Source organism: Stegodyphus dumicola, chromosome 7 (assembly GCF_044657685.1).
Source record: "Stegodyphus dumicola isolate Sdum_Otavi_A_Nest chromosome 7, ASM4465768v1".
NCBI classification, from domain to species: Eukaryota; Metazoa; Arthropoda; class Arachnida; order Araneae; family Eresidae; genus Stegodyphus; species Stegodyphus dumicola.
Genome location: NC_140774.1, coordinates 59,158,928 through 59,173,707, shown reverse-complemented (window position 1 = coordinate 59,173,707; position 14,780 = coordinate 59,158,928). Strand labels below are relative to the sequence as shown.

At 32.3% G+C, this 14,780-nt stretch overlaps 1 protein-coding gene across 11 annotated transcripts in view; it reads right to left on the bottom strand.

Annotated features, from left to right (window-relative positions):
- The window catches only part of LOC146996198 (transcription factor unc-3-like), an 87,864-nt gene that overhangs the window by 17,260 nt on the left and 55,824 nt on the right, over positions 1 to 14,780 (bottom strand). The window lies entirely within an intron of this gene.

The following is a 14,780-nucleotide window of genomic DNA, read 5'->3' as shown; positions in this document are numbered from 1 at the left end:
GTTTTAATGTATTTTTGCCTTGTCGCGAAGTGAGAACTGAATTAATTGAATAAGAAATACTCGATCGTCTGTGAAAAGTTGTTTCTTTTTTGTTGTTGTTCTTTGCTTAATTTCTTTTATACATCGTTTTAGATTTATTATAGTATTTGAATGGGGCAACGATTAGATAATTCTTAAGATGATATAAATTTTGTGTATTCTGAGTTAAAAAATGAACGAAATGTAACGCTGTTAAGTGAACCTACGGCCAGAGTGTCGCTATGGTAAACAAATATAGTGAATTTTAAAGAGTGCATTTATTCTGTTGTGGTTGACGCGATATCGACGAAGTAGATTTAATTCAATCCAATAATTTTAAATGAAATGCAAGAAAAAATGGGTATAATTTAATATTCTGTACAGGGAAGTCATGTGATGCTCACATCAGATATTTTTATTTAATACATTAAGTGTCAAAATTTATCGTTTAATCTTAGAAAATCGTTTTAATATTAGGTATCAAAAATATTGACTCAATTAAAATAATTACTGTGTAATCGACATATTATACATACAAGTGAGTAAAAACAATTAGAAGTTAAAAAAAGCTTTTTGTGTAGTTTTTAACCGTTTATGAGACATATTAGATCTTCCGCGTGATGTTTATTATATCATCTGGCCCACCAGCGGCCGAGCGGTAAAGTCGCTGAACACTGGTAGTTCGGTTCGAGGTTCGAGCCCCGCGAACGGGCTGGCTGCATGGGTGTTTTCGTGGTTTTCCTCATGTGTAACGTGTATACGAGCCAGTTTCCCTTAGAAAGTCCTCCACGAAGGCACCCCCCTTTAGGCAGATAACACACTGCTTTGCTCACTCTCACACGCACTCACACACACTCACACACTCTCAAACACTCTCACACACACACCCCCTCACACACTCACACACTCACAACCCCTCACACACACTCTCACACACACTCACACACACACCCTCACACACACACCCTCACTCAAACTCTCACACACTCTCACACACTCACACACCCCCACTCACACACACCCACACACACTCTCACACACACACCCTCACACATACACCCTCACACACACACCCTCACCCACACACCCTCACGCAACACACTCACACACTCATACACTCTCACTCTCACACTTCTTACCTTAGATGTCTGACGTGGGACCTTAGACGTCTGACCTTAGACTTCTTTAGACGTCTGACGTTGGACCTTAGAGACTTTGAACTTAGACATTTAAAGGTAAGAGATCTAAGGTCAAATGTCCAAGGTAAGAATAAGTTTTGTGGTGTAAGTTTACTTATTATTGAAATCGAAGAAAAAGAAATGCTTCTCACTGCAATCTGGAAAGTGTGAAAAGGTGTCTCAAATAAAAGGTTTAAGTAAAAACGCATAAAAACCCGGAGAAAATGGACAGTAAACTGACCTCATATTGCACGGCATTTTACTGTTTTTGTTCTCCAGGTATTGATTTTATTTTTAAAGACCATTGCTTATCAAATTTGTTTCCTTAGTGATCTCTTACCTTTAAATGTCTATCACGCACAAATATTTTGTCTATGGTGTTGAATAACATTTACAATGAAAAGTTATTTTATTAAATTATTTTATATCTACAAAATATTTAAGCTTTATTTTATAGTGCTTTATATAATCATTGTTACTATTTACAGTTGCTGGCTTTAAATTATATAACTTATTTTTTTATAAGAAATCTAAATTTTATAGCTTAAATAGTATATAATTTTAAATTTTCTGTAAGAATATACTTATGAAATGCAATGTGTTAATTGCAAGTGTCGTAAGAACAGCGCATTTACCGTTTGCACGATAACGTAATAAAGATTGTTCAAACAACTTAAAATTGTATTGAATTTTGAAAGAATAGAAGTTACCAATAATTCTTCCAAACAAAACATCGCATTTACAAAAATGCAAAAAAAAAAAAAAAAAAAAAAAAAAAAATTTACTTTTTGAAACACGTTTCTCTACTCTCAACTGGTGGTACGCAAGAGCAAAATAGGTGGTACACAAAGAAACAAAGGACTTTTAAGTATAAATTAAAAAATCTCGTGACAAAAAAGAACACTTGATATATATATTTCCTAACTGAAGATTTCATAAATAACACTTGTTAATATTTGGCTCAAACGAAAAAATAACTTAAAGGCATTTCAAATAAAGCTAGTAAATTTTATTACTTTTTTTACACAATCTATTTGCGTGAACAAAATTTTGAAAAATAAATATAAAATAAAATTAAAAGTAGATCCTCATTTGCGCTTAAAACTAAGTGAAATAATAAGGAAACTGATCTCTACTAAACAGGCCCAAATTTCGCACTAAATTTTAGAATTAAAGTATGATAATTTAAATTTTGATAATAAAAATGGTAACCAATTTTTAATCTAATATTTTTAGGTGTGTATATTTAATACAAATAACCAATATGCTGCACAAATGGCAATATATATATTTTATAAACTGAAAAATAACCATTGTTATTTTTTAAAGTTGTTTAATTGCCGCTAAGCCTTTTTTAATGGCGGCCATTGATGTTTACATTTGAAACGGGAGACTAGTGGATTTGTTGCCAATCTAGAGAGACTAAGCTTCGCAACAACAAAGATAACGCCTTCATTTATTATTGCGAATTAAATCATGCTTAATCCTTTCTGGAGTTTCTTCGAGGAAATAAGTGTTCAAGATTTACTTCGTAATTTTTAATATAGATATTCTGAATTTTTATGTATTTTTGCCTTCTCGCGAAGTGAGAACCGAATTAATTAAATGAGAAATACTCAATCGTCTGTGAAAAGCTGTTTCTTTTTTGTTTTGTTTGCTTAATTTCTTTTATACATAAGTCTAGCTTTATTATAGTATTTGAATAGAACATGTGGCAACGATTAGATAATTCTTTAAATGATATACATTATGTGCATTCTGAGTTATAATATGAATGAAATATAATTCTGTTAAGTAAACCTAGCGCCAGAGTGTCGCTATGGTAAACAAAGTGAATTTTAAAGAATGCATTTATTCTATTGTGGTTTATGCGCTGTCCGCGAAGTAGGTTTAATTCAATCTAATAAGCTTAAATAAAAGGCAAGAAAAATGCGTATAATTTAATATTCCGTACAAGGAAGTCATGTGGTGTACACATCAGATTTTTTTTTAAAGTAGACGTAGACCTTTTTCAGGACCCAGAAAAGAATTGTAAAAACTTTGGTGACGATAGCTATAGTAGTGACTCAGATATCAGCAGATTTTCTTATATATATATATGCTATAACCACATATAATAAAAATTGGCCATCGTATTGACACCTACTAGGAAAGGTATAAATATCATTACGTGGATTGCTGTAGGGAAGGCATAAATGTCATATATGGGACATGGGGGCACTTTTAAAATACTGTTCGTCTCGAAAGAATTGCCGTAGAGTAAGAAAAGGTAAGAGACATTTGAATCTATCCCGGTGAGTATTCTCTATCGAAACCTGGACAAAGCCGGAGAAGTTTATACTGTCGTATGTAAGTTCCCCAAGACTTAAACCAACAAGAGACTCTTTACAGGCATTTAGCCACATTATTTTAGCCAGGCTGGCTTAATTTACATTGTGTTCAGATCAAGAGCAGCACAATTCTAACGTATTTTTATAAATTGCTAATAAAATACTACACTTAGTAAAGAGTGGTTTCTTATTTGTAGAAAATAATTTTGAGACATTTTTTAAAGAATTTGAATAGCACTTTATTCGTGCATTAAAGGATAAATTTTAATTCCTTCAAGGCTAATAATATTTAAATTTTCTTTCTTAGCTTTGGAAGACTTTGTAGTTGGGCACATATTTTCAACATTTCTAAATTCTTACACTATAAATCTCGCAGGGTGGGATTTGGAGGGTGACAGCCATGGAGGTAGGAAAGGGAGGAGGGGCCATTCCGCGCTAGAAGTGAAGCACTGCTTTGAAGCTTGGGTCACCAGACGGGGTGTTCTTTAAAATCGTAAAAAACAACCTTATATTTAGCGTAGGTATAATGAAACACTAAATCGATTTCGAGGGCAGCTAAAGGTCCCTCCTCATCAGGAGAAAGAAAAAATCTAGTTATAACCACGTGCAGTGCTGATAAGCACCACGTGTTTCTGTGATTCCTATTTTCTTCTTTCTATGTATTTCTTTCTCCTGATGAGGAGGGACCTTTAGCTGCCCTCGAAATCGATTTAGTGTTTCATTATACCTACGCTAAATATAAGGTTGTTTTTTACGATTTTGATTGTCACATTAGCGTGTTTCTCTTCTAGTCTGGGGTGTTCTTTGTTTACATTCAGAAGCTCGTTTGACAAGATTCTGATAGTATTTCGACACACGACAGTTCCATAGAAATCGAAAAAGGGACACTCTCGCATGAAAGAAACATTCATAGTGTGATGGATAATAGCAATTTGTATAGTTTACTGACATTTACGCAAAAATCACATCTTGGTTATTCTTCGATAACTAACAACAGCGATTTTGATTATGAATTTGTTTTATAAAATTCTAAGCAGTTGCACTACAAAAATATAGATTTTAAGAAAATTGCTAAAAGAGATCTGCCAAAATTTATTTTCTAGAAGATTTGAAAAGTTTGAAACTTGATGACTAAATGTAAATATAAAATTATGTATGTTAAAATATTTGTAATAAGGCACATAGGTCAGATTAAGTTTTTATTAAATAGAGTAACACATGCTAGGGCTATCTGCCTAAAGAGAGAGATGCCATCGTGGAGGAATTTTGAAGAAAAACTGACCTCTGAGTGGGTATTAAAAATAATACTTATAATTTTCATTCAAATTATATTCATATGTATTTTTTTATGTAAAACTTTCGGGTGTATGCTAAATTAGTGTAAATTACTTTACACGAAAAATATAGTGAATGCACAGAAATTAAAGATTTGCACATGCCGGAAATGATAAATAGGAAATATGTATGGGTATTTATGCATGTGCTTGCAAAAAGCATGTATCTGCCTTTGACAAAATACTTAAATATTCATTTAATTATTTATAAATGTATTTGAAATGAAGAATTTATTCACTTATAAACAACTGTGAAAGTACTGTGAAGAAATTTAATGATTAAATGTATCTAATTTATAATGATTATAAATGTTATCTAAATATATAATAACCTTAATATTGAATTGTAAACATAAATTGAAATCCTGTTGACAAATACGTTATAAAACTATTTAAGCAAGAATTGTTCGTATTGGAAAGCAATCTGTTAAAAGGTATTGTAAAGCAAATGCTATGAGATGCGCACTTAAGAACGTAATAAAGAGTTTTGGAATATGTATTGTTGAAATGAAGGGTAAAAAAAAAAAAAAAAAAAAAAAAAAAAAATCTGATAAGTATAATTAAAAGAATTATTCCCTTTACATTTTATAATAACTCAGTTACAAGTTTTAAATAATACTTAAAAAAAACACTTATTTTATTCCCTTTCAGAAATGTTCAGAGAAAGTCAAATACTATTTAATACCTATTTAATTTTCGCTAATTCCTAATAATTCTCTAATTTAAAATGAACCGAATAGAGCATTAATTATAAAATGACTTACATTTTTCGATTTAAAAGAAGCCAAAAAATAATGTCATATTTAAGAAAGTATTTTAAGAAGCTCTATAAATAATGCATAATTTTAATATTAATAATACAATAAACTTTGATCTTAATTTTTGTACCTTAACCGAATAAAATCGAATTACCTTAATTTTTTTTAATGTAATTAACGAAAACTTGTGAAAATATTTCATTCAAATTAAACCATTCCGAGAAAACTGTCCTGTGAAAAGTATAGCATTTAATTCCGTTCAGAATGAAATGTTGTTTAAAAATATGTTGTTTTCACATACTTAGGACTCTGAAGTGTTGTAGAAAAAGAAAATATATACATTTATATGTATATTTGCGACGTAATTACAAAATATTTACACCCGAACGCGTCAAATCCCATAGAACTCAATGGTAAATGACCCAATGTTTTGGTCACCACGTAGGGATCGCCGGTGCTTCAGAGCAGGGTACGGAGAAACTTGTTTAGGGCGACTCCATCTTACTTCCTACCTCCATGGTGACAGCAGTTTTCGCTCCGTTTCGTGTCAAACAACGCAAATTTACTGTCTTGGTAGCAGAACATGTTTGGAACCAGACTGACCAAACAAGTTTGCTAAGCCAAAGAACGTTCTTTGGCTAAGCGCCATTTCAAGCGAGGACAGTCGTAACAATGGATACAGCTCCTTTGCCAAAAGTAAGTTCGCTTTTAAAATATATATACAATTATTTCTTAATATAAATATCTTAATTATTATAAATTATAGTTAGTTTATGTGTCAAAATTTAAGTATGTAATAAAAAGTAGTTTTAGTTTGCTCTTTTTTTTTAGGTGTCTGTAAATTTGCTTTAAGAGTGTAATGCTGTAACGTAGTTTTATTTATTACGTAATGCTAACACAATGAAAGCTGTACGTATGGATGGTACTTTTTGTAAATAATTCTTAACATTATTTTTATTTTTGAACAATTTACACAAAGCTATCGAATTTAATTATTTAAATTTAGTTTTGCATGCATTCCTATTTTAAATAGGAAGAACAGCGGTGGAAAAAAAAAATGCATACTAAAGTTTTGATTTTTTTTTAATAACACAAGTGTGTAAATTATTTGGTAGTATTGGAAGAAATAAAAACCGTATACTTTACTGAATTTCCTATTAAAATCATATCGTTTTCAGCTTATAGTAGTTTTTAATAGATTTTTAACTTTCATTTTTTATAAATTCTGCTTATAGTTTGTGACAATAAAATTCACTTACTGTTGCAAAGCTGAATTTTTCCAAAATATAAATACTAGCACTACCTGAGTCATATCAACATTCTAAAACTTATATTTTTGCAAATATGTTGTTATTCTCGAGAGTGTAGGTGTAGCTAAGGCCTCTTGAACATTCAGAAGTCCGGGAGGCCAATAAAGCTGCTAAGACGGCTTTCCGTTTACGATTTTAAAAAAATCTTGCATTCTTTAAAAAAGACTGAAAGCTTCAGATTTTAAATTACGTCCAAAGGGGCGTTTTTTTTAACATTTTGTGTGTTACCTTTATTTATAAAATATCATGTTCTTCGCAGTTAAACCATAAAAACATTCAACAGCAATATCGCAAAATAATTTTAAAATGAACATATCTTTAGAATTTCCAATACTCTCGCGAGCTGGAGATTTTTTTTTTTTTTTTTTTTTTTTTTACTCGTACAGTCTTGCCATTGCTCGCTTTGAAATCGTTTACTTTGTTAATCAAAAATTCGTTGAAGTATTAGAAAATATTAAATAATAAAGCAAATAATAAAACCAATTTCAAATTCCAATTAGGGCTTCCACATGCCCATATTCTATGGAAGATTACCTTATTCAAATTTTGTTGGCTCTAGGTACCGTTGTTTTATTGCAATACGAGAAACATACATACATTCATGCAGATTCTTCATTATTTAATTTCTTTAAATATAATGTTTGGTGGCAGCAATTTGAAATGAAACATATCGGGAATATGCAAAATGCAAAATATATGCAAAATGCCAAAACGAAATTAACAATCCTTCTGGGAGAATTGTCCCTTTGGACTAAAAAAAAAAACCTTGTCCATTCTGCATAGGTTCCATATTCCTAATACTTGTGCCACAGCAAATTGTCAAATTTATCTGCCCCTTGTCTTTCTTTTAAACTGTAGCACAATAAAATACTTTTTTTTTTCAGGAGGCATTACATGATAGTTCAAAATTATCAGATTTTTATAACTGCAAGAAGTTCCCGAAGATGCTGTTAATGTCCTAAAAGGTAATTTTATTTTCTACTCTGTTTTAAATTAAAAACTATACCTAGTCCGGATTTTTGAAAATTCCAGATATTCAGTTGACTTTATATGCTATATACATGTATTTATTTTATGCTAAATATGTATTTACTGACAAATATACGTATATGCCAATATATAATATGTACATCAAATGTTTATTTCTTTTAATGCAAATAAGAAAATTAAAAAAACAGTATTTATTTTTAAAAAATGTAAGGCATGTTTTTTTCAGACTTAATTAAATAGTAAAATTCGTACATGTCTAAACATTTTTATTTCAACTGAAACAAAACGACTTTTTTATATGTAAGCCATAAAACCTAAATGTTTGATGCATTTTTATTTTATAATATGAAAATTAAGCAATATTGCCTTATATTTGTGGCAGCGCCTATCATATTTAAAAAAATAACTTATTTTATTAACAGATAATAGAATGCACAATTAAAAAACAGCTTCCCCTCCCTTCTATTGCGGGAGAAAACCTAATTCGACGGGTTATTTTTATTTATTTATTTCCCCTTCTAAGAAAACTTGTCAGGCATACTTTCAAAATTGTCGAAATATATACTAATTTAAACATGATAATTCTGAAATGATTCATAGATAAATTCATATACATCAAACTCAATAGTTAGAAAGTTAAACTAATGACATTTACTTATTACTTTTCAAGATTATTGCCTTTTCATTTCAATTAGTTATTATATCTTCTCCTAGTGATATTAAAATGAGTGAGAGGATCTGATGAAGTAATGTTCAAAATAATATAATTGTTTACATTAGCAAAAGCTATTGTTGTATCAAACAAGTCTTATAAACCTTTTCGGTACTTTTCCGTTATGCCGGCGCAAGCGATAAAGTCGCCAATAATGGTACAACCGATTCCAAACGAAATATTCTCGCTGGTAACCTTTTACGCCTCATTTTAGAAACAAGTCGCAGCTTTTTCTTATCAGATTGATTGTTTCTTTCAATACTGGTATATTACATAGGATTTTTATCAGATAGTACAGTTTTATGTCTAAGGCCTTTTTCGGTAATTAAGTCAAATAGGATGCAATCACAGCGCTTACCCGAAGCCGAAAATATAGAAAAGGTAAAGTCAAGGCTTAAATTCATCCATTCTAATGAGAATGCATTAGCGGCGAATTCAGTCATGCAATCTGCCTTAAAAAGTTGATGAGGACAATAAATATCATAAAATCACTTAGCAAAATACTAAAAGAGAAGTAAAACAGTACTTACAACCCTAATTAAAGCAAATATATTCAATTTAATCGCACATAAGCTCCAAACAGGTAAGGCTGCAACTGATCAGCAATTATGTTCAGAGAGCCCTCGTTTTTCATGGTCTGTTCTATCAATTAAGGGTCTCAGAGCCGTCCCTAAGAACATCCCCCAAAGCATAATACTCGCTACTACCACCCGCCTGTGTATGACCTGCTGTACAGGGAAGGGGCCAGCGAATGCACGCCTGGAAGACGGCATATCCTGACTAGAGCATCGACATGATAAATGAGAAATCCTGACAGGCAGCTGTCTTCCACTTATCCATTGTCTAATCTTGTTATTCCCGGTCCTATTGTAAGCGTAGTTGGCAATGACGCTTAATCAACAGAGACAGACGAGTGGGACGTCTGTTGCGCCGTCCAGTAATGTCCGCTGAACTGTGTCTTCCGACACACATGTACTTGAAATTATGTGGTATTAAAGTGTAAGCTGAGCCACTGCCTGGCGTCGAAAGCGAGAAAGTCTTAGAAGACCTTTTTTTTTATCCAACACATTGACGTCTACTGCTGGTTTCGCCTTCATTTATCAACTACGCATAACGCACTAACAATGGCTAATCGTAAACAACCTACCAAGTCGTGCAGATTCGGAGATACTCGTTCCTAATCTTCGACAATCACAATATGCCCTCTGTCAAATTCGCTTAGAGCCCATTACTCGCAAGTAAGCGAGATATACCATTCAAATTCAATCACCTGCGTCATCCAGAGAAGTTCATTGAAAAACGTGGGGATGGTCATAATGTTTTGGCTCGTCAATGTACTTATAGCTGAAAGCATCTCTTACCAAAAGTGCTACGATTAAAGTGGAAATAATTTGCGTTTAATCGCCAGAAAAGAATTTGAAAAGGCTTTAAGTGAGCTTAATCTGCTTTTCAAGGAGGTTAAAAAGCTCTTTCTCTCGTTTTACGACAGATAAAACAGGAAAATAAAACTCTCGCAAAATTACGAACATAGTATTGCAAAATTATGAAGCAATTTTGTAGATTCGTAATAAAACTTTTTCCATCTAACGCAACCGATACAATTTGTTAAAGAAGACATCAAATAATCTAAAATTCTTTCATCATACAGTGGCATAGATTACTTTTTACACACGTGCATTGCCCAACCGGAATTGTGATTTGCGACGCTGACTGCTGTTTCGAAGGCATGGATGTTTGTAAATGTATAGTGTCTGTGTGGTATGGGACACTTTAAATATGTCTTCTAGAGAGGTTGCTGGTAGAAGGTTCTCAGACCCGTTCCTGCCCAATCGGAGGCAGAACTGAGCAAAGTCATAGTGTCACTTGTATTGTGTTAAAGGCTATTGCCAAAGGAATAGCCTTTAACACAATACAAGTGACACTATGACTTGCGCTCCTTGCCACGATGAATTTTGTCAGCTTGTTCTGATATTACTGCCAGAGAAGTGAGATAAGTCAGAATAACAGCAATAATAACAACAACATAGATGTGCTCAACCTGTATGAAAAATCAACAATAAATCGACGGTGAAAATCCAGTGGCGTAGCGAGGGGGCGGTGCAAGGGAATGTATGATGCCCCGGGCGCCGCTCGCAAGGGGGCGCCAAATGGTCTCCAAACAAGATTTTCCGGAAAATTTCAATTTTTATTTTGATAGATTTCTGGAAAATGTATTTAAAATTAATAATCACTGTAATACAATTAATTATTTATTTCCTTGTATTGCCTGATAAAATGTTTGCAGTACATCAACCAAATATCTCCGTATACAAAACATTCCTTCTGACCACTTTATTTCTCTAAAATAGAGATATATTTTTATATTTTTAAAGGAAATGCAGGTATAGCTCCCGGTTTTTATTTTAAAACGATAACACGACCTTGTCCCGAATTTCTCAAACATATCCATTTTCCAGAAACCGATTCCATGGTCTGAAAATTACATTTTTGGAAACTCCTAACGCTTCCGCTACAAAGGATTGCGTTTCACTCTCCTGTAAACGACTGATGGCCTTCCTGGTTACCGATTCAACTAAGTCATCTTGCTGAGACATCAAATATTCATTGCTACAAAGCATTCAACGCGTGTCAATTGTTTTTAATCTGCTACAACAAAAGGAATGCTGCAGGCCGCTCCTTACTCCTTATCTAAAACGCATAGTTTTCGACGTCACAAACTAAATTTACATATTCCCCATTTTATAAACATTATAATTTTCCTTTATAATCTCTTCTATTTCCTTTTCTGAAATAGATTGTTGATTTTATGGTTATTTCATACCGAACCACAATATTCCCTAATTGTTTTGAGCAGTGAATGTGACTGCAAGATGTTCTAAAACACCATTACAGATCTATAGAGAAAATGTTTTTCTAAACCTAAGAGTCACACTTCAAATATTCCTAACTATTGCATTATCAAATGCTAGCTATGAACGTTCGTTCAGCAAATTAAAATTAATTTTGACATATTTACAATCAACGATGGGACAAGATCCCCTAAGTCATCTGGCATTTTTGAATGTGGAAAGAGAAGAATTTGAAAGGATCGACTTTGATGAAGTAATTGATAAATTTGCTTCATCCAAGGCAAGAAAAATGTATACATAGTAATTAATTATATTAATGTATTATAACATTGTATTATTATTAAAAATATATCTACTTATCTATAATATAAAATTTTAATTGTTTAAAAACTGTACTTTTTTAAAAACAATTATAAAAATATGTAAAATAAATAATACTTTTTTAACTAATTCTAGATCATCGTAAGTCTGATTTTTCCGCCGATACAGATACATTTCAGAATCCAATGCTAGTGTGGTTAGGTAGTGACTATTCTTAATATATTTTAGAGTATTTTATGGCAGATTCAGCATTTTAATATTATTTGCATTATTTTTATTACGAATATATTCTACACATTATATTTCTATCAGTGTTTTTTCTGTGGGGGGGGGCGCCAAAAAGGTATTTTGCCCCGGGCGCCAGTTACGCTTGCTACGCCACTGTTAAAATCTTATTTATACTTCGAAACCAAGCCTGCTGAAAGCCTGCAGCACAAGTTTAGGCAGCATCCAATTCCATATTCTAGTGACCAGCATGATCCGTTATAAACTTTCTCGTCATCGTATGATCATAACTGGCATAACATTTCCGAAAAATGAAGTCCTACGAGAGCGTTTATCTTTTTATTGGGAGCAGGTAAACTTTCTTGCGGAGCTGATAAATTAGTTTTATCGCTGAAGTATTTCCTTCAGTTAATAAAAAATATGGAAGAAGTAAAAAATAGTAGCCATTATTTCGAATCATAAAGCTTTTTCTTTTCTAATTCCGAAACAAGTGCAAAAAAAGAACTAAAAGTTTTTACTGCAGGTATTGATAATTTAATGCAGTTTAACCTTAAAATTAATTAAATTAACAAATCATTGACGCTTGTTTAGGACATTTCTGAATGGTATAAAACAAAAATTTAAAATCGAAATTACATTTTTAGCTTCATGATAACGCAGTTTCAGGGATTTTCCTTTTTGACCACGGATTGTGTAGTGGTGTCATCTACATTTAAATCTTGTAACTAATACATCAAACATATTCCATACTTATATCTTCCATATTTATTATTTTAGTATTCCCTGTTGTTCGACTTACATTTTTTAAAGAAAAAGTAAAAATATAGTTTTTGGGCTTTATGCTTTAAAATAAAAAAATGCAAAATTATCTATTACCTTTTTTTACTTAGAATATTTTAAAATAGTTCTATCAATTCCCAAGCGATGTCACCACTGTTGTGACATGGTGAATGTTACTGAGAGGAGAGAGGAATGATTTACTCGACGTATTTTACTCTTAGGGCCGGTTCAAAATACCTTAGGAAAAACCTTGTTTAAATCTGGACTAAGAAGTCCAGATTTAAACAAGAATGGATATTTAATAACGTAAATAAATAATTTTTGGTAACGTCAGAACCCTGAGATTAACCATAATAATAAATGAGAATAAAATCATATAAATCTTAAACGTTTTATAGAAGTTTTATATAATCTACACGTCAGAAAGCAAGAACTAGTGATCCAAATGTTTTCGATGCTCCAAATCTTCAATTTTTCCCAAAAGTTCGATGCCCAAATCTTCGATTTGCTGAACCGCAAAATCACTACATCGAAATACGCCATAGACAGAAACAGTTCATGGATGGGCATTAAGTTATTATATTACAGGATCCGCCCAACCGGGATAGTGGTTAGTGACTGACTGTCACGCCGAAGAATAAGGTTCGATTCCCGAATAAGGCGTGGATGTTTATAAATGAATAGTGTTTGTGTGGCATGGTGGTACTCGATCGAACTGCCAGCTTTCAGCGACTTTACCGCTCGGCTGCAAGTGGGCATTAAGTGTGTAGGAGAAATAAGATGTGTATAATTTAAAAATAAAAGTGCTAAAAAGGAAGAACGTTTAGACAAAAGAGTTACCATCACACTTCTGGCCGAGTGCCCGAGCTGGAGCTCAATTGAAATGCAATGATTGCTGAAATGCTTTCTCGTGCTTTTCTCTTTTCTCAAAAAATATTGTATTCCAATCCACTGCCCAATGAATTAATGTTTTATCAAAATCTTTAAGGACAGTATTGAAACATATACGTGACTTAAATGTACTGGCGGGCCGCATAAATTTCCTTCAGGGGCAGCATGCGACCCGCAGGCAGCCAATTTGAAGCTATACAAGTATATTTATATTTGCAATTTGCATAAATTATACAAAGCATATTTGACTTGTTTAATAATTAAAATATTTTGGAATTGGAGCTTGAAATAATAGACAATGTTTTGTAATAATTTTTTTTTTTTTTTTTTTCGGGCTGCGGACATAAACACTGCATAAAAATAAGCAGCAAGAAACAAGCTGCTAGAAACAGAAGAAATGTCTAGCAGAAGCGCGACGGAATGTGAATGAAATGCGAGTAAAACATCGAAAGATTCCCAGTCAGCAGAAAAGAACAACGACGCATTTTTTTTTTTTTTTTTTTTTTTCTCTCTCCTCGGAAGAAAAAATTAAACGCGGAGTGTGTCTGTACACATGCTGCCCATTAAAAAACTTTCTTTATATAAAATATGATGCGTAAATCTCTACATATTATAAAAGAAAGTGGTGTATGTGTGTGTGTCTTTCGTTTGCGCTGAGCGTAAGCTAATAGACCCACGACTACGAAATTTGGTACATAGGTGCATCTAGACAAGAGCCAGTGCACCTCGAAGCGATTTTTTCGAAATTCGAATTCGAATTATTATTATTATTATTATTTTATTTTATTTTATGTTTTGTGACGAAATCGCGTTATTTTGAGACATAATGGGCTATAGGAACCCGAGATTTTACTCTACACACTCCATTTTTACATCGTCATGAAACATAGGCATTTAGTTATTTTACGATTTTAAAATAAATTTCGTGTTTCAATAAATCGATTAAATTTGAATTTATTTAACAAAGGGAGCTTAACATCTTTTCAACGGGATTTTTTCAAAAAACGTTTATTTTGAAAAATGTACAGTTTATTTTTCTTTGATTTTTGGAAACGTTAAACTTTCATTTTGTTATATAATACAT